The sequence below is a fragment of the Lactuca sativa genome, chromosome 4 (assembly GCF_002870075.4).
Source record: "Lactuca sativa cultivar Salinas chromosome 4, Lsat_Salinas_v11, whole genome shotgun sequence".
Taxonomy (NCBI): Eukaryota; Viridiplantae; Streptophyta; class Magnoliopsida; order Asterales; family Asteraceae; genus Lactuca; species Lactuca sativa.
The window spans coordinates 227,949,696-227,976,286 of record NC_056626.2 but is presented as its reverse complement, the minus strand read 5'-3'; positions in this window follow the sequence as shown (position 1 = coordinate 227,976,286).

The following is a 26,591-nucleotide window of genomic DNA, read 5'->3' as shown; positions in this document are numbered from 1 at the left end:
GAGTCATACACTTGAGGGGAGGCTCATGCTAGGCTAAATGGATAACTTTATGCATCTCAAGGTCAAAAGGAGTCCATATCTTAAGTTACAACTTCAGATCTTGGCTTAAACACAAAATCCCTTTCCTAGAATCAATGCACAAAAGGGTTTTGGAAGGAATGAGTCAAGGAACAACTTAATACCTTCAGAAAGTGCTCCACAGAGGTAAATCTTGAATCCCCACGAGTCCTTTGCTTCTTCTAACTTGTTTCCTCAAGTGCTTCCTTCACCAAATCTCTCCTTCAAGCTTAAACCACCAAGAAACACACTCATACTCGAATCAGGGTTTTTGGGAGGAAAGGAACTGTAAAGGGGAGGCTAGGGGAGGCTTATGACCCTTTAAATAGGGTGCAAGGCCCTGAAGTTTAGGGTTTCATTTGCCAGCATCTACTTGTCGAGTCCCATAGCGAACTCGGCGAGTAGATCTTTAAACTTCACGGGCAAACCCGCTACTACTCGACGAGTAGGGAGGCCAACTCGCCGAGTAGTTTCTAAAAGACAAACCAAAATATTAATATTAATATATGAGGATCATGGCGTTACAAACTCTCCCCCACTTGAATTAGGCTTCATCCTCGAAGCCTGCTGGTTCAAATAACTCAGGGTAGAAACCCCGCATTTCATCTTCCGATTCCCAAGTCCATCCGGAATCCCTTCGGTGCTACCATTGCACCTTAACGAACTTCACTTCTTTATTCTAGAGCTTCTTTGTCTTCCTGTCCAAAATCGAAACTGGTCTTTCGATGTAATTCATGCTCCCATCAAATTGAATGTCGTCCAAGGGTATGACTGAGGATTCGTCGGCGACACACTTCCGAAGCTGAGATACATGGAAGGTGTTGTGAATCCGACTAAGCTCCTCTGGAAGCTCTAATCGATATGCCACCTTGCCCACCCGAGCTATGATCCTGAACGGTCCTATGAATCGGGGCCCCAATTTTCCCTTCTTGCGGAACCGAATAATCCCTTTCCAGGGCGACACCTTTAATAAAATAAAGTCCCCTTTCTGAAATTCGAGGTCTAATCGCCGTCGATCCGCATAACTCTTCTGACGGCTCTGTGCGACCTGCAACCGGTCGCGTACCTGCCGAATCAATCTGGTGGTCTTGAGTACCACCTCCGTGCTCCCCAAAACCCGATGCCCTACCTCGTCCCAGCACACTGGGGTCCTGCACCTCCGCCCATATAACATCTCAAATGGTGCTCGGTCAATACTAGCATGATAGCTGTTATTATACGAGAACTCTGCCCGTGGAAGATACGCATCCCAACTTCCTCTGAAATCCACCATGCATGCCCGCAACATGTCTTCTAGTGTCTGGATCATCCTCTCACTCTGGCCGTCGGTCTAGGGGTGATACGCAGTACTAAAACGCAGCTGGGTACCCAGTTCCTCATGGAACTTCTTCCAAAACCTGGATGTAAACCGAACATCCCTATCTGAAACCACTGATACCGGCACTCCGTGCCTAGCCACCACCTCTCGAACATAAATGTGCGCCAACTTTTCTGTAGATATACTCTCGGAGATCGGGATGAAGTGGGCACTCTTCGTCAGTCTATCCACGATTACCCATATGGCATCTACTCACCTCGTTGTCCGTGGTAGCTTCGTGACGAAATCCATAGTGATCTCTTCCCACTTCCACATGGGAATGGGTAATGGCTGAACCTTGCTATGAGGTCGCTGGTGCTCGGCCTTGACCTTCCTGCAGGTCAAACACCGCTCCACATACCCGACGATTTCTCGCTTCATGCAGGGCCACCAATAGCCCCCCCTCAAATCCCTACACATTTTTGTTGCACCTGGGTGTATAGAAAACCTAGACTTATGCGCCTCCTCCAACAGTCTCTGCCTCACTCCCCCTGACATCGGTACCCACACTCGGCCACACCGAGTCAATAAGCCGCGACCATCCTTAACAAACAAAGGATACTGCCCCCGAATCCTTTCCATTTTCCAGTTCTCTTTCTTCACCCCTTCGACCTGAGCCCCTGGAATCATGTCTATCAAGAGGGGACTTACCGTCATCCTCATACAAATGTTCCTGATTGGCGACCCTGTTGCCTTGCGACTCAATGCATCGGACACCTCATTGGCCCTCCCTTGATGATATAGTATCTCGCAGTCGTAGTCCTTTAGCACGTCTAACCATCTCCTCTGTCGCATATTTAGGTTCTGTTGGTCCATCAAATACTTCAAACTCTTGTAGTCGGTATACACAATGAATTTCACCCCATACAAGTAATGCCTCCAAATTTTGAGGGCAAACACCACTACCCCCCAATTCCAGATCATGAGTGGGGTAATTAGCCTCGTGAGGCTTCAAATGTCTCGAGGCATAAGCGATCACGTGCCCCCCTGCATCAGTACTGCACCCAATCCTGAAATAGATGCATCACAATACACTACTAAGTCATCCAATCCCTCAGGCAGAACTAGAATCGGAGCCTCACATAATCTCCGCCTCAGGGTCTCAAAAGCCCTCTGTTGGTCTTCACCCCATTGGAAAGTCACATTCTTCCTGGTCGGCAGTCTTGGAGAAATCCTGGATAAATTTCCGATAATAACCTACTAAGCTCAAAAAGCTACGAATCTCAGAGGCATTCCTCGGTACTTCCTATCGCATCACCGCCTCCACCTTTGCTGGGTCAACCGAAATACCCTCCTGATTGATGACATGACCTAGAAACTGCACTTCCCTCAACCAGAATTCGCATTTGGAGAACTTTGCATACAACTTCTCCGTCCTCAAGGTCTCCAATACCTCTCTCAAATGCTGCTCGTGCTGTTCCCTGGTCTTAGAATAGACCAGGATGTCGTCAATAAAAACAATCACTGACCGATCCAGCATCGTCCTGCACACCCGGTTCATGAGGTCCATGAATGCGGCCGAAGCATCAGTGAGCCCAAATGGCACCACTACGAACTCGTAATGCCCATAACGAGTCCTGAAAGATGTCTTCAATATGTCCTCATCCCGAATCCTCATCTGATGATACCCTGACCGAAGATCAATCTTGGAAAACCACGATGCTCCCTGGAGCTGGTCAAATAAATCGTTAATTCTAGGCAAGGGGTAGCGGTTCTTCACCGTCAGCTTATTCAGCTCCCTATAATCGATGCTCATCCTGTGCGACCCGTCCTTCTTTTTCACGAAAAGGATCGGAGCTCCCCACAGAGAACTACTTGGACGGATGAACCCTCGGTCTAGTAGCTCTTGGAGCTGGGCAGATAATTCATGCATCTCGGGAGGCACCAACCGATATGGTGCCTTTGCTATCGGGGCGGCACCTGGCACTAGGTCAATACGAAACTCCACCTGCCTCTCCGGAGGCACTCCGGGTAATTCTTCAGGAAAAACGTCCCAAAAATCCCGCACCACTGGTACACTATCGATATCCGCCACTGCCCCCACTCGCGTATCCGAAACATAGGCCAAAAATCCCATGCAGCCCTGCTGCAGAAACCTCCTCATCCTCGCAGCTGAACAAAGGGTCGGGCCCTGCGTGGTCCTCTCGCTGTGAATAACCAGTTCTCCTCCCGTTGGGGTACGAACCTGGACTAACTGCCTCTCACAATCAATCATGGCCCCATTGACTCCCAACCAGTCCATCCCAATAATCACTTTCAATCCTCGCAAGGGTATGGGAACCAAATCAACGTGAAACCTTTCGTCGTGCACATTTAGGACACAGTCCTGATATACCCTCACATCACTCACGGTGCGATCATCTGCAATCTCCACCTCAAGCGGGGCATCCAAAGTCCCCGGTGCGTCCCAGAATTTCTTGCGAAGTGCAAGAGACACAAAAGATCAGGTAGCCTCCGAATCGAATAAGACATGGGCCGTCATAGCATTGACTAGGAAGGTCCCTATACAAAGCATAATAAGCATACATGCGAACATTTAACACTATAAGAACAGAGGATAATGAAAACATACCAGCCACAACGTCTGGCGCGGCCCGAGCCTCCTCGGTAGTCAGCTGGAATGCGCGGATCTTCACCGCTAGAGCTTCCGCCTTGGGGCGGCCATCAGTAATCCTCATAGTGGCGGGTTCAGGCGCCGCCACAGATCCTCCTCCTCCACCCTACAACCTCGGATAATCGGCCTTTTTATAACCTGTCTGGTTGCAGTGAAAAAATATCAAGCCCTTCTTGGGGCAATCCTTACTCAAGTGGCCGTATTGGCCATAGGAGTAGCATCCTGACATCACGGCTGTACGACAAGCCCCACTATGAAATCTCCCACACTTGGCACACCGGCCCCGGCCCTGTTGGCCCTTACTCGAAGAATCAGAGGTCTTAGGATTTTTAGCCTGAGTCCCCGCTACCTGTACCTGCTCAGTCTTCTGCTTCGTGCGGGATTCCAACTCCATCTCCCTTTCATGGGCCTTCTCAACCATCTCATTCAGGGTTTTACACCCTGTGAAACTCACAAACTCCTGAATGTCCTCCCTCAGCATAGAGTGATATCGGGTCCTCCTCATGTCCTCATCGGTCTAATACTGAGGAATCAACAAAGCTCGCTCTCGAAACTTGGCGGTGATTTCCGCCACAGTCTCAGTAGTCTGCTGTAGATCATGAAACTCCCTCACCATCCATTGCACCTCAATAGGCGGTGCAAACTCCTGATCAAAACGTCGCACAAACTCAGCCCACGTCATGTTAGTCACACCGGCTGTCCCCATCTGACTAGTAACCTCGCCCCACCAATCTCGGGCCCTGTCCCTCAGCATACATGAAGCAAATCCGACCTTTTCCTCCTTTGGGCAAGAACTCGTACGATGAGCATTTTCAATGTCTGCCACCCAGCGTCTACTCATAATGGGATCCCCGACCCCTGAAAACTCCGGAGCTCCACACGCCTTGAACTCCCTAAACGAGGAAGTTCGAGCTCCACCCTGGCTCGCAGAAATATCAGCCCTGAATGCTCTAAGTCTCTCCTCCATGATCTCCATCATGCCCTCCTTGACCGTCCCAAAGATGACTGGGGTAGCGTCAAGGATGCCCCTCGTAACCTCGGCCGCGATCAGCTCGTGTAGCCTCTCGTCAATACCATCGGTAGGGCCGCCTGACCCAGCCCCGGATCCCGATCCTGATCCCCCTGCTCCAAATCGTGTAACCACCATGCTAAACTGTCATAACACAAACATAAAGATCAGGATTCCCATATCGAGATTGTATCCATATCAAACTTCCTTGGAATTCCCAGATAGAACATGGGTTTGGGTACGGGTCCTATGCTTCCAATAGTATGGGCCCAATACTACCTTCCACATCTACCCATACCTTTCCCCCTGCTTTACCCAGTACCTCCAAATCTATCATAACCAAAAAACTATGACTCACAACCCTCGCATGAATCAATCCCTGAATACCCTATGATTGTCCTACTCACAACAATCATACCAATCACTGCATGTTGCTACTAGGCATGCAAATTATACACAGAAAGGATCAAATAGAATTTTGAATAAGAGATTCTACCCTAAAACCACATCCAAACATGGAAAAGGAAATAAGGCTAAATCACTCATTCCGAGGCTGCAACTCCTAACCGTATATAATTTTTAACATACACTTAGCAATTTCACATAATCAACAAAGCTCATTTTCGGTATAACATGGCTATTTGAATTGGGAAACTACTTACTTGGCTCGGCTAATCACGCGTGTTGTACTCTCTCAAACCAAGGCTTTGATACCAATTTGTAACAGCCCAAATTTTTACAAAGAAAATTTTTCGTTTTAATTAATCAACCAATTACATATTCCATAAGTTTTCAAAACATTTGTTTCTAATTCACATTCATTACATCAACGTTGCGTTTTTATGAAATCATCAAAGAGTCCCCAAAACTTCCAAAAGAGAGGTAGAGTACACGCCATGTCATCACGCCTTGCCTTTGCCCTTAGGCTCCGAAGTACCTGCAATAATCAACAACATGTAAGCGAAATGCTTAGTGAGTTTCCCAGAGCATACCACACACAATCATATATCCTGATAGCCATAAAGCTACTCACATAACACATAAATCATGCATACATAAAATTTGTAATAGTGTCATGGGCTACCCCACATGGTGTTTACCTAGGAGTGCCATGGGCTCCCCCACATGGTCTTACATCCAGTGCCATGGGCTACCCCACATGGTCTTCACCTAGGATTGCCATGGGCTACCCCACATGGTCTTACATCCAATGCCACGGGCTCCCCCCGGGGTCTTCATAAAAACATGCAATCTCATAGCAAAGCTAACACAGAGTATCTAGCACATCTACCATAATCACATAATGGGTCAGACTTGCTGCCTTAGACCCATAGGTATGGTGAGAAGACTCACCTGATGCGAATGCTGAACTAATACTTTTTCGACTGGATATGCCCCACGAACTGCTCCAACTCATTACCTAAAAGTGACATATAATACCCAGTCATTAACCTTAAAGTTCGCCCTGGTCCACTTCAGTTAGGATCAAGTCAGCAGTCCATGTTGACCCTAACTCGCCAAGTACAACAAGTGACTCGCCGAGTTTCCCGGGATAACATCTACTCGCCGAGTCATCGAGATGACTCGCCGAGTTCATATGGTCTTGACAGATAATATAAGGTCCACTCGTTGAGTTTCCTTGCTTGCCACTCGACACGTTTATGACCATCAAATCAATTGGGGAATCTTACTTGACTCGCCAAATTGTTACTTCAACTCGTCGATTTCTACGCGATCTTTTTCCGGCTCGCCGAGTTATTCATCCAACTCGTCGAGTTCAAAGCAATGTTCATCGGGATCGCCGAGTTGTTCATCCAACTCGCCGAGTCCATGCCCGTCTTCATATGACTCGCCGAGTCTCCCTTTGAGACTCGCCGAGTCCTATCAGATCTCGAGTCATACAGACTCCTTGGAGCCATGCAATGCTTCCAAATTATAGATCTAGGCTCCTGAGGCATGCTTTTCACGTAAAGTTGCAAACTTTACGTGCATGCAAGGCTTTAAGGCCTTAAAATAGCAAATCTAAGCTTGGAATTGAGTCATACACTTGAGGGGAGGCTCATGCTAGGCTAAATGAATAACTTTATGCATCTCAAGGTCAAAAGGAGTCCATATCTGAAGTTACAACTTCAGATCTTGGCTTAAACACAAAAACCCTTTCCTAGAATCCATGCGCAAAAGGGTTTTGGAAGGAATGAGTCAAGGAATAGCTTAATACCTTCAGAAAGTGCTCCACAAAGGTAAATCTTGAATCCCCACGAGTCCTTTGCTTCTTCTAACTTGTTTCCTCAAGTGCTTCCTTCACCAAATCTCTCCTTCAAGCTTAAACCACCAAGAAACACACTCACACTCGAATCAGGGTTTTTGGGAGGAAAGGAATTGTAAAGGGGAGGCTTATGACCCTTTAAATAGGGTGCAAGGCCCCGAAGTTTAGGGTTTCATCTGCCAGCATCTACTCGTCGAGTCCCATAGCGAACTCGGCGAGTAGATCATTAAACTTCACGGGCAAACCCGCTACTACTCGACGAGTAGGGAGGCCAACTCACCGAGTAGGTTCTAAAAGACAAACCAAAATATTAATATTAATATATGAGGATCTGGGCGTTAAAAACGCTCCTAACCCTGTGATGGATGCATCACAGAACACTACAAAATCCTCAACTCCCTCCGGGAGTGTCAAGACTGGCGCCTCACACAAACGCTGACGGGGGGTCTCAAACGCCCTCTGCTGATTGGGACCCCACCGGAAATCCACCCCTTTCCTCGTCAGACGAGTGGGGGGGGGTATTGCAATCTTGGAGAAATCCCGTATGAATCTCCGTTAGTATCCTGCCAATCCCAGAAAGCTCCTAATATCTAAGGGAGATTTCGGGACCTCCCACTGCATAATCGCCTCGATTTTGGCCGGATCGACCAAAATCCCCTCCTAGTTAATGAGATGTCCGAGGAACTGGACCTCTCGCAACCAAAAAGCACACTTTGAGAACTTGACGTACAGTCGTTCCCATCTCAGAACTCCCAACAGCCCTCGTAGATGCTCCTCATGCTGCTATCTGGTCTTGGAATACACCAAGATATCATCTATAAACACTATGACCGAGCGGTCAAGCATCGGTCTGCAATCCCGATTCATCAGGTCCATAAATACTGCTGGCGCATTGGTGAGCCCAAACGACATCACCACAAACTCGTAATGTCCATAACGAGTTCGGAACACGGTCTTCTCCACGTCCTCCTCCCGGACCCTGACCTGATGATACCCAGATCTCAAATCTGTCTTGGAAAACCAAGATGCGCCCTGCAACTGATCAAAGAGGTCGTCTATCCACGGGAGTGGGTAACGGTTCTTCACTGTTAGCTCGTTCAACTCCCGGTAATCAATGCACATCCGGTGTGAACTATCCTTCATCCGGACAAAAAGAATCGGCGCTCCCCATGGAGAACTGCTAGGTCGAATGAATTGTTTTCCCAGCAGGTCATGCATCTCTGGTGGTTCCAATCGGTACGGCGCCTTAGCGATAGGGGCCGCACCTGGCACCAGGTCGATCCTGAAGTCGACCTGCCTCTCCGAAGGTATCCCTGGCAACTCCTCTGGAAACACATCTGCAAACTCCCTGACCACTGGTACATAGAAAACCGAGGTCTGGTCCCTGACTCGCGTATCTACCACATACGCTAGATAACCTATACACCCATGTTGAATGTACTGCCGAGCCCTGACAGCTGAACAGAACCCTGATCCTACTCTGGTGCCCTCACCATATATAACCAGTTCTCCCCCACTTGGGGTTCGAACTACCACTCGTTGGCCCTCGCAATCAATCATAGCACTGAACCGACTGAGCCAATCCATGCCCACAATCACACACACCTCCCCCATGGGGATCGGAATTAGATCTATCGAAAAAGACACCCCGAAAATCTCCAAGTCACATCCTTGATAAACTGAAGAAGCAGAAACCCCGTGTTCGTTGGCGATAGACAATCGCAACGGACACTCTAACTCACTTACTGGCACACTGAACTCCCTACTGAAAGACTGAGACACGAAGGACCGACTCGCCCCCGAGTCAAATAAGACCAAAGCAGGCAAAGAGTTCACCAAAAACGTACCTAATTACAGGTACAATAGATAAGCATATAACAGATAAATAAAACGAGATGAGGATAGAAACATACCAGCAACCACATCTGGTGCTGGTCTGGCCTCCTCCGCCGTAAGCTGAAAAGCACGACCCTGAGCCTTCGGAGGCTCTGTCCTGACTGGTCTCCCATCCGTGATCCTCAAAGTAGCCGGCGCTGTAGCCTGTAGTGGCTTGGCGGAAAGTAGTGGACAGTTGGCCCTCATGTGGCCAACCTGATCTGCAGTGATAACATAACCTCATACCCTGAACTGGGGCAGCCTGGCGACAATCCTTCGCGTAATGCCCCTCCTTGCCACACTTGTGGCACCCACTACCAGCTCGACATATACCAGAATGACTCCTGCCACACTTCCCAAAAGTGCGACCCTGCTGACCCCAGGTCCTAGCATTAACGGTCTTGGACCGCTTTGGTGCCGGCAGTGACAGTGCCGGGGCCGGCCGCTGCTCCCTTAGCTGCAACTCAATCTCCAACTCCCGCCATCTGGCGGCCTCCTGCAACTCCAGAAGAGTATCACATCACTGGGTAGATACAAACTGTCAGATATCAGTCTTGAGCTTACTCAGATAATGGGTCATCTGAGACTGCTCAGAAGCAAATTGTGGGCAGAACATCGCCCGCTCGGTGAACATACGGGTGATCTCCGTCACCGAATCTCCATCCTGTCTCAAACTCAGAAACTCCTGTGCCAAACGTTCCCGCTCCACCCTCAGAATGTAACGGGCGCGGAACATATCCTTGAACCGCTCCCAAGTAACAACAGCTCTCTGATCATCAGTGTAAGCCCCATTCGCAAGTCTCCACCAGTCCTTGGCCCCGGAGCTAAGTAGGTTTAGAGCACACCTGGCCTTCTGGTCAGTAGGACACCGGCAGGTGAAGAAGCACCCCTCCACATCTGAAATCCATCTCATAGCCTTGATGGGATCCTGAGTCCCATAAAAAATAGGGGGCTTCGTGTTGTCGAAGTCCCGGTACTGAAAACCCCTACAAACTCCTCCCCCTGCTGTAGATACAGCCGATGCAGTTGCTGCGGCGGATGTCTCTGCAAGGGCTGCGTAACGGTCATCAAAATACTCCACCATGGCGGTCTTAATTGACCCGAACATCTCCGCCAACTCGACCCGGAACAACGCAACAACCTCATCATGCAGGATCGCTCAGATCCTGTTATCCATCTCATCTGGCCTCATCTGGCCGATAGTCTCGGGCGCTGTCAGCTCCCCCTGTCCACCCTCTCCTGATCCTGATCTGGTCACAAAGCGCCTGGTCATCACCATTTTGAAACACAACAAAAGGTATCAGATAACTCATAAGAATAACTGGGGACCAACTCCCAACAAAACCCTAGGGGTTGTGCCTTCCTTGTTATGCGTATGGGTCCTGTGCTTTCAGTAGTACGAGCCCATACTACCTTCCACACCTACCCATATTTGTTCCAAGTATCATCACAAGCCCTAACAATACACATAATCATATCGAGCACTCAAGCCTCACTCCTAAAGGAAGGCTAAATGCCTCTAAGTCGGCAGACTCATCCCAACAACCTATCCATCCATGAAACTTCCACCAACCTTGCAGCACTAGTGTATGCTAGCCATACGTAACGTTGGAACCTATAGACTTTCGAATATTCAATCCTACCCTAAGCCCCCAATCAAACAAGAACAGAACATAAGGCTAAATCAAACATTCTCAGGCTATAAGATCTTAATTATATACAACCGTGATGCCTACACTAGATAACTACAGTAATGATGTCAATTTCATATAAGGAAAAACCCTAAGCTAGCAGGCATCGTGTATCAGGCAATTCTATTATGCAATTCCTGTAGATCCCTAGCCTAGTACTAGCATGTTGTTCTAACATATCACATAATCAAATAAATGTATGGTATTTTGGGGTTTACTTACTGGCTCTGGCTGATCGTACACCCTGCATCATCCTTTATTTATTTTGAAAACCAATTTCTTAAAACATTTTTGAAAACCTTTCCTTGATTTCAGACTGGATTAACACGAATGTTCCTCTAATTCACTCAAACCAAGGCTCTGATACCAACTTGTAACATCCAAAATTTAAAACCAATTTAAACTTTTTAAAACATGTCAAGTGCATCAAAACATTACAAATTTGTTTTCAAAACATTAATTATCAAAGTATTTCCCAGAAACATAACATAACAGGAGGAGCTATACGATCATGCCTGTGCCTTGCCGCGATCCCCTGATGTACCTGAAACAATAAACTGAAACTGTAAGCCCGAAAGCTTAGTGAGTTACCCCTAAAATACCGATACACATACAGTCCACATAGCAATATCAACATTAGCATATTATATCAATAAAAAACAGAACAACGTGCATTGGGTCCACAACTTTACAAGCTGGACTACCCCTGGGCCCTCAGTACGAGTCTGGAATACCTATCGGGTCCTCATCTCGTATCTGGAATGCCACCGAGCCCTCAATACGAGTCTAGAATGCCTACCGGGCCCTCAGCTCGTATCTGGAACGCTCCCAAGTCCTCAGTATGAGTCTGGAATGCCTACCGAGCCCTCAGCTCATATCTGGAATACTCTCGGGTTTGTTGGCTACCGCACGGAGCAATACAACCTCAACCCATTCCACATAACATGTCCACATGTATCATAACTAATTCACATACATATAATCATACAATATCACAGGTAGGAGGTCTACCCGACAAGCATATCAACTGGCATACATCACTAACTCAAACTCAACGTATCAATAACTACTAGGATATCAAATCCAATGGGCCGGACTTAGTGCCTTAGACCCCTTAGTATAGTGAGGATAACTCACCTCGTAGATGTCAGCTCGGTAAATAAATCACAGCTTTACGATCACTCGTCAAAGACTCGACCACCTATTACCATAATACGAACATGCTCATAAGTCTTCATCCTCACAGAGTACTTCATAACCCCACTAGTTAACCGTGATCAAAGTCAAAGTCCTTAGTCAAGGTCAACAATCCATATTGACCTTAACTCATCGAGTACCCTAGGCTACTCGCCGAGTTCCTTGAAATCCTTATCCACTCGCCGAGTCACCGGGGTGACTCATTGAGTTCCAACGATCCTCGATTGAGGCCCTAAGGCCACCCGTCGAGTTTCCTTCTAGTAACACGTCGATACTCACACATTCCTAACTTGGGGAACACTCATTCGACTCGCCGAGTTGTTCATGTAACTCGTCGAGTCCATGTCAATCTTCATAGGACTCGCCGAGTTGTTCATCCAACTCGTCGAGTTCACGGATATGTTCATATGACTCGTCGAGTCGACCTTGCGACTCGCCGAGTTCCTTCATTCCTTAAGCCATATAGATCCTTTTTAAGCCATGCAATGGCTCCAAAATACATATCCAAGCTTCCAGAGCATGCCTTTCACGTAAAGTTGCAAACTTTACGTGCATGCATGGCTAAAAAGGTTCTTAATTCCCAAAACTAAGCTCTTGATGGGTTTCATGCACAAGGGGGCCTCATTTACGACCAAGACAGGAACTTTATGAATCTAGAACTTGGGAATGGTTCAGATCTGAAGTTACAACTTCAGATCTAACTCATGTCTTGCAAAATCACCTTACTCAAACCATAAAAACCCTAGATTTCCAACATATGAGATCTAGAAGGGAAAAGAGATAAGGGTGTCGACTTGATACCTTCAATGGGTGCTAACTGAGGTAGATTTCGGATTTACACTCCTTTCTTGCTCCTATCCCTTTGTTCTCCAAGCTCTTCCTCCCACAAGGCCCTCCTTCCAAGCTTATAATGCACAAGAATGACACAATACACGGTTAGGGTTTTCTATGAGCTCTTACTGACTGCAAGGAGGCCAAATGAGGATTATGCTTCCTTAAATAGAGTGCAGAACCCGAGACTTAGGGTTTCTTCTGCCAGTTCCTACTCGTCGAGTCCCTTTTATGGACCCGGCGAGTAGATCACTAATTTCGCGATCCTACGTCGACGCTACTCGACGAGTAGGGCATCCTTTACTCTTCGATTAGGGCTTAAAATCTTAAGAAAGTTTTAATTAATTTAATACCTAGGAATCGGGGCGTTACATGATTTATCAAAAATTCACTTTTTACGTTACGCGGTGCTGTGTCGGTTTAGTCATAAAACTTCGACGGGTCATAACTTCTTCGTTATAAGTCGGATTTCAGCGTTCTTTATATGTACAAAATCCTTGTGACATATACTATACTTAGGTTAAGATTATTTATTCTAAATGATCTTCTATCAAAATTTCATTTTTTAGCGTTACATTATGTCTTTAGTAAATAGGATGTCCATCTTCATCGATATATGTATGATCGGTAAATTCCCTTGGAAATCATTTTGAACATTTGCCTTTTTTCATACACGACATAAATGGTTGACCATTGTCACAAGGTCTGTGTATCATGTTATCACAAATAATTTGATACAAATCGGGTTCACTATCCTTGTCAAGCAATTCAAAACATATAACACGATCTATGTCTTTAGGATTTGGAAGTTTAGAATTTTTTTTCCAAAAACAGGCATACATGACAATGTGGAAGTCCCCGCTTTTGAAACTCAATCGTATATACAACTGTGTGAGCAAAGTAAGCAACTAGGGTTAAAAGATAAAATTATCAAAAATTTATAATGTTAATGACTAATAAATATATAAGATTGATACCTCCAACGACTTCACCCAAAGTTTTTTCATCATTCAATCGACTGATTAATGAATCAAGTTAAATTTTGAATATTCATGTCAAAATATTTGGCATGTCTTCCGGTTTAAGATTCTCGGCTTCAACAAATCTAATGACTTCTGTCCATTTAAGATTGCATGTTAAAAAATGATCTGGATAACCAAACCACTTAACAAGGGTCATCGCATCTAAGTAACTTTGTTGTATGTAGCGGCTGCCACTGGTAAAAGAAAATGGTATAATAGTACGATTTCCCATCAAAGAAGCATTTTCATGCCTGGTCCGAGTTGCGATAAGGTGCCATGCGTAATGTTGGCTGGTTAAACATAATATATAAGCCATTCGTTTTCAACCAATTTATACAAATCAACCAAAAATTATTGGAATAGTTTTCTTAAACGTAATATCAACGGTATTTCAATAGTTCTTTGTTGTATATGTTAAGAAAAAAACGTTCGCATGGTCAGCCTTATTTGTCCATCATATTCTAGATCTTTAACACCACGATGTAGTATATCGACTGGAAGTCCATCCTCGACATAAGGGAATAATAAAGGATATTGAAGTGCAAGATACTGAGCATGCAACTCGTTAATACGTTTGAGTTGTCAACTCTATTTTTCTAATACGATATCTCTCAAATCAGACCCGTCAATGTCACCTATAATGAAGGAAGCTACCTTATTTATGGTAGGAAGATTATACTGCCTACCATCATTTTCTCTTGTCCCAATCAATTTTAGCCTAATACGCTCTGTTGGATTTGAACCAAATCAATCACGTGCCATTCTAAATTGCTTAACCAATGGATTGATGAAATCCAATAAGCCCATCAACTCGTGAATAGTCTAGAACTCAAGAGAAAATGATTTTGCCATTGACTCATTAGATGTGGTCTTTTTCTTTTTATTATACATACGATAACATAAAAAAAAATAACGGATATAAATTTTTTACAGTAAAATAATATATATATATATATATATATATATATATATACATATATATATATATATATATATATATATATATATATATATATATATAATGCTGTTATACAATATAGGGTATTCACATACTCGCATGTTTTGAATCTATTTTGAACCTCATGATCTGTATCATATATGTACAATTGGTAAAATCTTGGTAATTCACCATCTTTGGAAAGTAAGCTGCCTGCAATATGATAATTTTGGTCATGCATTCGATAAACATAAGGACTACCTCCTGACTTATTGGCGTGATCAATCTTTCCAGCCATAGATGTGAATGAAAATATCATATTGTATCGATGTACATTCTGTATAAACTTTTGACTTTTTTCAGAAACACTGATATATAAATCAAGCAACAATTGAGGTAGGTGAATAAGACTGGGTAGTTCAACTTTTCCATTGTAACAACACATGGAATAACATGTTTTTTTTAAATCTTTATTTCCTCAAATTGCTTTTCTTTGCCACACCTTAACTTTACATACTAAGCAAACATATACAACATCACCAAAATCCAAATAATCTATATATAAATAAAAAAAATTACCAAATTATATTTGTGATATGATTGAAATGCAATAGGGTAACAACATTTTATTTGTAATGACAAAAGAATTTATGGTATGGATATAATACCTTTTGCTTCTTCCGATAAATTTCCTCTGATTGTTACCCGTGACATCATTTTGAGCATTTAAGTAGAAGGCATACATATTTTTGTCTTATTTTTTTTTGTAGAAATTGGTCTGCTGCATTTTTTCTTTTCTTTAGAGTTAGCACTAGTATCAACTGATGTGTATTTATTAGAAGATGTTTTTGCATAATTAATATTCGATTATGTAGTATATGAATAAGCGAAGGTAAACGGAAAAAATAAGTGAGAAAATGTGTAACTACATGTATAAATAAAAAATATAATAGCTTACCTTAATGATGAAGCGGCTCAATATTAATAGATGAATGATCAACTTGAACAATATGGCTACCTGAAGGTTCAACGAAATCTTCATTCAACTCAAAAAACGAAATATCTTTTGTATTAAATTGTTTCCGTTTCACTTTTGTGGAATGAGTTGTGTTGTTGTGCTGAATGGTATTCTGTTTGTTGGAAAAATCTAGAGCATTAGATAATCTTGATGCTTGTATTAGTAATGTTTGTGAAGGATTTTTGAAAGCTAAGATAAGATATAATATTAGAGATAATGTAAATAAAGTTACGATAGAATAAAGACATATATGTACTAATTAGTAATCAAATAATAGGAAAAGTATGACCAGGTTTATGATGCATGTTAATAACATTAAAAGTTGTGGAATTTTGATTTGTATGTTCATTTGAAGTAGAAGAAGTATATGGTAGGTTTACAATTGTTCATTGCTTACTTTAACAGTTAATATATTGAAAAATAAAAGTGTGCTTATATGATTTAAGATGTGGATGTAAATATAATTTTAAAGAAATTAAGAATAATTTACTTTGACCGATGGTTTCTGAAGGTGATTCGGTAACGTTTCGAGCAACTCGACAATTAGGGGGTATGAAGAAATTATTTTCTTAAAATGAAAATTTTATTGGGTTTTGAGCATAACATCATTCCTATGGTGAACATGCAACCCTAGTTGCTTTGATCTAGGTTTTTCTAAATTAAACATACAACATTGAATACCAAAGCAATAAACCCTAGATCTAGCATACTATAATCAGAGTTAACATATAATTAGGGTTTAGATCATACCTTGATTGTTATATAGCAATAACAATCACTATCCTTATAGATCTTGACTCTTGAAAGCTTAGTGCCTCAAATGTTGCACCTCTAATGGAGTCACAAATACCATAAGCAACAAGATGACTTAAGAGAGGGAGGAAGAGCACTAAAAACATCCAAGATCATCTAGAGAAAGCTTAGCCACGTTTTTGGGAGCCCTAGGAGTCTTTATATACTTGTGTGGGCTGCTAGGGTTTCAGGTGAAACCCTAATTCTCTGCTTAGGCCTTAAGCAACCCATGGAGTCCCTCTAGAAGGCCCTTGGACAAAATTCATATGGGCTTCCCATAGATTTCTTCCAATCCCCTTTCCATTAGGAATCCATAGCCCAATTTTCAACTATCATATAATTGCAATATCAGTCCCCTTTATTTAATTAATCTCTTTTAGCAACAAAATTAATTCCTAATTAATTCTTGACTAATATTAATTAAACAATATGATTTCTCTTTTAATATATTATTCACATAATATATTAATAAATCATAATTAATCTTCTTTCTCCTTAATTCATCCTATCAGTTGCTATGGTGAAGGCAACCCAAAAGGACCATGCTCATAATCGGGTCAAGTACATACCAAAATAGTTATGGCCTTAGACACCTAATCCAAAGAACATTTTTAGATTAAGAATAAATCATTATTAAGAATAAATCATGGATCCAAATTTCATTTGTGGATTTCACGTCCTTATTTGCCATAAACAAGCAACCCTAACAACATTTTCAGATTAAGAATAAATCATGATTTTATAAATGATAAATAGACATAAATAAATAAAATACTTGAATGAAAACACCTGGTGAATACTCTGAGGCAATTTCCTCTCTGCCTGCTAAATCCACCATCTTCACAAGAGCTATAGTAGCCGAACGAGTCTATTATCAAATATAAAATAAAAAATGTGAGAAATTCCAAACAAATAATAAAAACAAAATCCTAAATTTTATCACTTTTCAGATGGCTATAACAACTTTTACACCTGTTGATGAAGTCCCCTTTAAAGCCTCAACATTTGTAGCAGAAATTTGACTATTGCTATTCAGCAATGTGCCTTTATAATAATTTGTTGGAATGTAAGGGTAAAACAGTCATTTAGTCAAAATTTGAAGTAAATCTCACCATTCATGCCAGGTTTCTAAATCCACCTGAGCCACAAAGACCAATAGGGCAAGTATAATCATAAGAAGGAAAAGAAGCTAGGCAGCACAAAATCTTACAAGAAAAAAAACAATTAAAGATATAAGTTGCATTTAGAAATATAATGTTTTTTTTGTAAATTGACTTTTAGAGAATATCAAAATCATATAATTCTTTTATAAAATGAATAAATTACTTCATATGTGATCATGCATATTGTTTGCGCAGGAGTAGAGACTAAACCAAACGAAAATATAATCACCCTGAAATAAAAAAAAATAGGAATTTGTTTTGACAAATTTGTTGAAAGTAGATTGCTTATTTTAGTAACTTACAGAGGTTGATCAGATTGTCTAGCTCCAACCCTTATAAAACAACAGCTCATTCCACCAGTCAATGATGATAATAAACCAAACGAAAAACACATAAAAATAATGTATTCCATGTACTTGTTGACCTCTTTACACAAGATCATAGAGATATAAGATATTTGTGTAAAAGGGTATGGATGTCTTTTTAATATTTTATAGATTCAATGACAATACAAGATTCAAAAGGATTTATTAACTCACTTCTGTACCTTGCACATTGACCATTGATGGGATGATGAAGATTACACCAAAGAAACTGGAAGCAATTCCCGAGAAAGAAGATGTCAGTTATTCACAATCAGGTTTTGTGTTTTGTCATATGTAATTATTACTTTACCTGCTATTTCTGCAAGTTTCAAATTCTCATGAAGAATGAATCTTGCAGATATTGAAGCCATTAATGGAATTGTAAAGTTTAAGAGTGTGGCTTAAAATAATGGTTATATCTTAATGCTGTAAAAAAAAGTGCCATTTAGATATTTGAAATCTTTTATACTATGATAAACACTGATGTTACTATTGGATAAGGTGTCTAAGTCCATAACTATTTCTGGTATGTACTTGACCCGACCTGACATGGTCCATTTGGGTTGTATGGCACCATGCATTTGGATAAACTAAATGAGAGAAATAACACTGATGGTTTATTAAAATATTATAAGTTCTAATATATTAATAATATTATTTAATTAGTTTGATCAAGAATTCATTTAGAATTAATTAAGTGATCAAAAGATAACCAATTAAATATATGGATTGATTATGTAAATCTTCCATAACTTATATAGTGCGCTAAGAGGCTTCATGGATTATCAAGTTGGGTTTCACCCATAGGATGCTCCATGGATGCTCCATGGAGTTAACCTAGGATCATGGAAATGAAGAGTCATGTTACATTAGGTTTTACATGGTGTAACCCTAATGCAACACACTATATAAAGCTCATGATTCTCCCAAAATCGGTTACACTTGCTACACATGCATACTTGAGGGCTAGAGCCGATTTTTGAGTGTTAAGATTCTCTCCAAGTTCACTCCAAAGCATTTGGTGTTGTGTGAAGCATTTGATGCATTACACTTGGGGTGCTAGGCTCACATGCTTTCAATGAATCAAAGCAACAACAAGGTATGTTATTCTATCTTACATTTAAAGTTAAAAATGTTCCCTATTTATGCTAGATAGGATCATAACCTTGGAAATCAACTTTGCGTGAATTTTAGACAAACATAGATCCAAGGTTATTAGGGTTGCATGTACACTTAGAAAGTCTTAGAATGCTTAAAACCCATCAGTGGTATTAGATACTAGGCTTGTTTGTTTGTTATTTGTGCAAAAATGGTTTAAGAAATTAAAACAGCTTGTTGTTTGGGAAGTGGACTCGCCGAGTCCATGGGGGGGGGGGGGGGGGACTCGACGAGTCCAAGTGAAAATTCATCCTAGTCGTCGAGTATGTTCATGCACTCGACGAGCAGGAGGCCCTGACAGCATATTTTCGACTTTTGTTGCTGGAAATGGACTAGAAACATTGCCCTAAACTGTTTTGGTGTTTTAAAACTTGTTTTAGATGTTGTAATGTTTATGCTAATCCATTTACAATGGCAATTATCAAAAATTACAAGTTTTAAGAGCAATTTATGATTCTTGAAATGTTCATATTCATGTTCTTAAACTTATAAAGATTAGATGATCATAGGAATTGTTTGTAACCTACTTGGTAGTTTAATTCATGATCATAATGTGTTTTAATGGAGTCCATAACTTGTTCTCAAGTTATGGAAAACCAAAAGTCACACTTTAATAAAAGCCATTAAAAGAACACAAGAGTTAGAAAAAATGAAGAGTCTTCATTTTTATTACTCAAATCAATTCATAAGTTATGAGAAATGAAAAGTTTTGAAAGTTTACAAAACTTGCCCTCAAGTTTTGGAACAAGTAAAGTCATGATTAAAACTTTAGTTCCAACCCTTAAAATTTTAAAAGTTAAAATTCAACCTGATACTTTATAATATTATAAGTTAATAATATATATATATATATATATATATATATATATATATATATATATATATATATATATATATATATATATATATATATATATAAGATCAAGTCGTCTTACCGCTAGTACGCCTCATTCACGAAGACAGTCTATAAGGGGGGTATAAGGTTGTTGCCTATAAAATGGCAACGTAATGGGTGTCCACTCTAACCCACCGCTTCCTTGATCGGCGGAGGGTCGTTAGCCGAATGGGTAGGATAATGACTTATAAACTTTCATTAAAAGTATAATAAATATTATAAAGTAGCTAAATGTTTTATTAAATTCCCAATCTTAGTTACTTTAGGAAAATGTGAATAAGATGCTAATCCATGAAATTACACTTTACACTTTGTTTAAGTCGTTAGTGCAGCGTGTGTGGTTAACCGGCACCCTAACTTGGACTTAACAAGGTAGGTAAAGGGTAACTTAAGGTTTATCATAGTATCAGTGGAGCGTGTGTGGTTAACCGGCACATCGATTGAGTGATAAACATTAAGAGTACCAAGTGATTTGCATGGTTACTTCACACCTCATTTTGTGATCCTCGATATCCCAGTCACAAAACTTGGAGGGCACACTCGAGATTGAAACATGCCTTTGAAAAGTTCATTGAATCTCAAAAGAATCTAGGAATTTCTAAGAACCAAATTAAAAACTTAATATTTTAATATTTCGTTTTTGGTGGAAATTGGTGAATCGTCATTCACCTACCTTTCAAATATGTTATTACTTAGATTACGACATACCTCTTCTAAGTATAATATATTGTGATTGGGTCCTAGCCTTAATATTACATTTGGGTATTTTATTAAGGACTATATCTATATCTAAACTAATCTTGTCTTTCTTCTTGCTCAGATGTCTTCAAACACTGATGCTTCTGGCTCTAATCCTAATAGCTCCTTTACCCTTATGAACTTGTGTGGTAAAGTCACTTTTAATGGATCCAACTTCAATGAGTGGATCAGAAACATCAGAATGATTACCCGCTACGAGGACAAAGAATATGTCATCGATAAGGAGCTTAAAGAGATTGATGAGTCCATTGTAACTCCCCAGGAGATCGTTGACTTCCGGGCACATGAAAGGGATGCCACCAAAGTGGCATGCATCATGATGGCCACCATGACAACAGAACTCCAAAAGTCCTATGCGGACTTCTACCCTTTTGAAATGCACCAAGATTTGATGGAAAGATGCCATCAAAGTGCACGACAAGAGAGGTATGAAATCATCTCCTCCATGATAACAAACCGAATGAAGGATGGTGAACCCATCACGAGCCACATGCAGAAAATCCAAAGATTTGTGGATCGTTTGTTGAAGCTCAATGTGAACTTCCCCGAGGAGCTTGCAATAGATATCATTTTGCACTCCTTACCCTCGTGCTATGAGCAATTCCGCATGACATATCACATGAATAAGGAAGATGTCACACTCAGCAAACTTCAAGGACTCCTAAAAACCATAGAAAGTGGTCTTAAGGGTAAGTCGGTTGTTACTTCTACTCCTACCAACTCCGCCCCTATCTTGGAAATCGGAAAAGGGAATGGTAAGAAGAGGAAAAGTCCCTCGAAGGGTACCAAGGGTAAGACCCTTGAAGTCTCCTCTTCAAATGGAACCAAGAAAGGTTTCGTTACTCCTTATGTGGACCCAAAAGAGGCTGAATGCTTCTATTGCCATGAAAAGGCACATTGGAAGCGGAACTGCCCAAAGTACCAGCAAGATGTAAAGGATGGGAAAGTCAAACCCAACCATGCAGCTATTTACACTATCTTATCTAACAACTCACCCTATTCTAACTCTTGGGTCCTTGATACCGGTTGCGGTATTCATATCTGTTCTGATTTGCAGGGAATAAGAAGAAGTGAGAATGTGGAGCAAGGAAGAATAAACTTGATCATGGGGAATAGGAAAGTTTCACCTGTCACCAAGATTGGAGTTTATACTTTATCGCTAAGTAGTGAGTTTAGTTTAGATTTGAATAAATGTTGTTACTCGCCAGAAATGGCAAGAAATGTTATTTCCTTTCATGCATTGTATAAACATGGTTTTACCTTTTCATTTGATAATGAAGTTGGTTCGATTAATGTTTTCTTTAATTATGTTCTTTATTTTAAAGCATTACCTTGTGATGGTGTGTATGAAACTGTATCTGTGGTTGATAACTTAGGAAATAATGTATTGTGTATTGATTCTGTTAATAATAATAACTTGGATAAAGCATCATTATGGCATTGTCGTCTTGGACATATAAGCAAGAAACACATAGGCCAACTCCAAAAGGATGGAGTCTTGGAGTCGTTTGACCTAAAGTCAGATGATAGTTGCGAATCATGCTTACTTGGAAAAATGACAAAGTCACCCTTCACAGGCTCTTGTGAGAGGGGTGAAGGTTTGTTGGACCTTGTACACACGGATGTGTGTGGACCTTTCAAACATGCCACAAGGGATGCTAATCGTTATTATTTGACTTTTACTGATGATTACAGTAGATATGGATATGTCTACTTGATCAAGCATAAGTCAGAGACTTTCGAAAGGTTTAAGGAATTTAAACAGGAAGTCGAGAATCAATTGGGCAGGAACATTAAGATGCTCCGATCCGATCGAGGTGGTGAGTATCTTAGTTCAGAGTTCCTCGACTATCTTAGGGAATGTGGGATTGTCTCACAATTGACACCTCCCAGGACACCACAATTGAATGGTGTGGCTGAGATGTGTAATCGAACCTTTTGGATATGGTTCGTTCCATGATGAGTCGAGCTTCGCTACCAATCTCATTTTGGCGGTATGCCTTAGAGACTGCCGCCCATATCCTTAATCTAGTCCCTACAAAGAAAGCTGCCAAAACTCCTCATGAGATGTGGACTGGTAAAGTACCCAAACTAGACCACATCAAGATTTGGGGATGCGAGGCTTTTGTGAGACGTGAGACTCATGATAAGCTCGAACCTCGAAGTGAGAGGTGTATTTTCATCGGCTACCCACATAAATCCTTTGGTTACCTCTTCTACAGACCTAGTGAGAATGTGGTCTTTGTAGCTAGGAGGGCTGTCTTTCGAGAAAGAGAGTTCATAAGCCAATGAAACAGTGGGAGGCAAGTTGACCTTGAAGAAATTCAAGAGTCAAGTGGTGAAGGAACCTCAAACTCTAGCAGTCAACCTGAGGAGGAAACTCCTGTTGATCCAATTGACGAGTCTGTACCTCTGAGGTGTTCCACATGGGTTAGGAATGCACCTGTGCATTACTATGGTTTCCATATTACAACGGAAGGTGAGACACTTATCAGTGATGAGACATTGATAGGTCTGGATGAACCTAATAGTTACGCGGAAGCCATGGCAGGCCCTGAGTCAGCCAAGTGGAAATAGGCAATGGACAGTGAGATACAGTCCATGTATGGCAATCAAGTTTGGAACTTGGTTGAGAATGTACTAGGTCGTAAGACTGTAGGGTGCAAATGGATCTTCAAGAAGAAGATCGACATGGATGGTAATGTACACACTTATAAGGCACGACTGGTTGCAAAGGTTTTCTCTCAAACTACAGGAGTGGATTATGATGATACCTTTTCTCCAGTGGCCAAGATTAAGTCTATTAGGGTTCTGTTAGCCATCGCTGCATTTCATGATTATGAAATATGGCAAATGGATGTCAAAACCACTTTCCTTAATGGAAAGTTGGCTGAGGATGTTTACATGAGTTAGCCAGAGGGTTTTGTCAGTACAAAGTACTCTAATAGAGTGTGTAAGCTTGAGAAATCCATTTATGGATTAAAGCAAGCACCTCACAGATGGAATCTTTGCTTTGATGAAAAAGTCAAAGAGTTTGGATTTTCTAGAAGTGAAGATGAATCTTGTGTATATGTCAAGGCTAGTGGGAGTATAGTTAGCTTTTTGGTATTATATGTGGATGACATACTACTCATAGGAAATGACAACCCAACTTTGCAGGAAGTTAAGTCCTGGCTTGGGAAGTGTTTCTCTATGAAGGACCTAGGAGAAGCTGTCTATATTCTAGGGATAAGGATCTTGAGAGACCGGAGTAAAAGACTAATTGGACTTAGTCAAAGTACCTACTTGGATAAGGTGCTGAAGAGATTTAGCATGTAGGACTCCAAGAAAGTAGAGTTACCTATTCAGTGTAACGCCAGATTGAGTAAGACTCAAAGCCCGAGTACTGAGGCTGAGATAGCAGAAATGAGTCGAATACCTTATGCTTCGGCTGTAGGATCGATCATGTATGCACCTGATGTAGCCTTTGCTTTGAGCATGGTTAGCAGGTATTAGGGGAACCCTGGTAAGGCATACTGGACTGTGGTAAAGAATATCCTCAAGTACCTAGGACTAGGTCCTTACCCTCGGTGGGAGTGATGACTTCAGAGTTATAGGGTATAGTGATGCTGGCTTCCAGACCGATATGGATAATTTCCGCTCTCAGTCGGGTTGGATCTTTACCCTAAACGGAGGAGCTATCACTTGGAAGAGTTCCAAGCAGGAGACAGTAGCTGATTCTACTTGTGAATCAGAGTATATAGCAGCGAGCGAGGCAGCAAAGGAGGCTATATGGCTAAAGAACTTCATTGGAGACCTTGGAGTTGTACCAGCTATAAAGGAGCCTATGGAAATTTTATGTGATAGTGAAAGTGCTGTTGCCTTAGCCAAGAAACCAAGGGATCACGGGAGATCCAGACACATCGACAGAAAATATCACTTTCTCAGACATCGCATAGAAGATGGAATCCTCGTGGCAAAGAGGGTATCATCAGATGAGAACCCAGCAGATCCCCTCACGGAGGGACTGAGTCAGGTTAAACATCTTTAGAATGCTCGGAGCATAGGGCTAAAGGATGATATAAGTTTTAGTAGTTAGATAATTTGGAAATTTGTAAAGTGTAATTGACATTTGATGATAAATAAAAGTTGTGTTTATTTATGAGTAAGGTGTTGCTATCTTTTGTCAATCGTTTACTATAATTTCTTTTGCATGTTTTGACTTCCAGAATATTATGTTGTGTTTTACATATTTTTCAAAATTTCCACAGTCGGTCATATGTTAGAAGTAGATATGAATTAAGACTATCATGAAGATGGTTGTAGGTGTCAAGTTTTAGGACAACACTTCGTGAGTACTCATAAGTTCTGAGTATTGGAATCAACCCACGCTCACTGGTATCACTTCATGGAATTTATCTCGAGTAATCGTGAGATGGTAATATCATATAAGTCTTCAAACCTAGAGATATGATTTGTTGCCTATGAGTTGGTTATGCATTGATTGTACGAAAACGCATTGGTAACTCGATGTTATAAAATGTGCTTTTGTGTATAATTCAACAAGTAGTAGAGCAAACATATGAGTCGAAGTTTATCTGTTCCTTCTTGGATTAGAAGCTGATATCTGGGCCCCTCGATGATTTTGTTTTGACCCATGTACCGGGCCCGATCAGAACTAAGTTGATGTGTTCAATTAAGTTCTTTGTCAAACAAATCAGAAATCGGGAAACAAACTATTGGACAATAAGTAAGACATTGTTCCATGTATTTGTCCGACTGATATCTAGAACAGAGGATTATATGATCACTTATCTTAAATGGCGTATCATCATCTTCTCAGTTCCGAGAAACCTTGAAAGAGCTATGATTGCTGATCGGTTCCTGAAGTCATACTTGTAGTTATAGTTATTAGACTTATCCAAGTGGGAGACTGTTGGATAAGGTGTCTAAGTCCATAACTATTTCTGGTATGTACTTGACCTGACCCGGCATGGTCCATTTGGGTTGCATGGCACCATGCATTTGGATAAACTAAATGAGAGAAATAACATTGATGGTTTATTAATATATTATAAGTTCTAATATATTAATAATATTATTTAATTAGTTTGATCAAGAATTAATTTAGAATTAATTAAGTGATCAACAGATAACTAATTAAATATATGGATTGATTATGTAAACCATCCATAACTTATATAGTGGGCTAAGAGGCTTCATGGATTATCAAGTTGGGTTTCACCCATAGGATGCGCCATGGAGTTAACCCATGGATCATGGAAATGAAGAGTCATGTTACATTAGGGTTTACATGGTGTAACCCTAATGCAACACACTATATAAAGCTCATGATTCTCCCAAAATCGGTTACACTTGCTACACATGTATACTTGAGGGGTAAAGCCTATTTTTGAGTGTTAAGATTCTCTCCAAGTTTACTCCATATTATTTGGTGTTGTGTGAAGCATTTGAGGCATCAAACTTGGGGTGCTAGGCTCACAAGGTTTCAAGGAATCAAAGCAACAACAAGGTATGTTATTCTATCTTACATTTAAAGTTAAAAATGTTCCCCATGTATGCTAGATAGGATCATAACCTTGGAA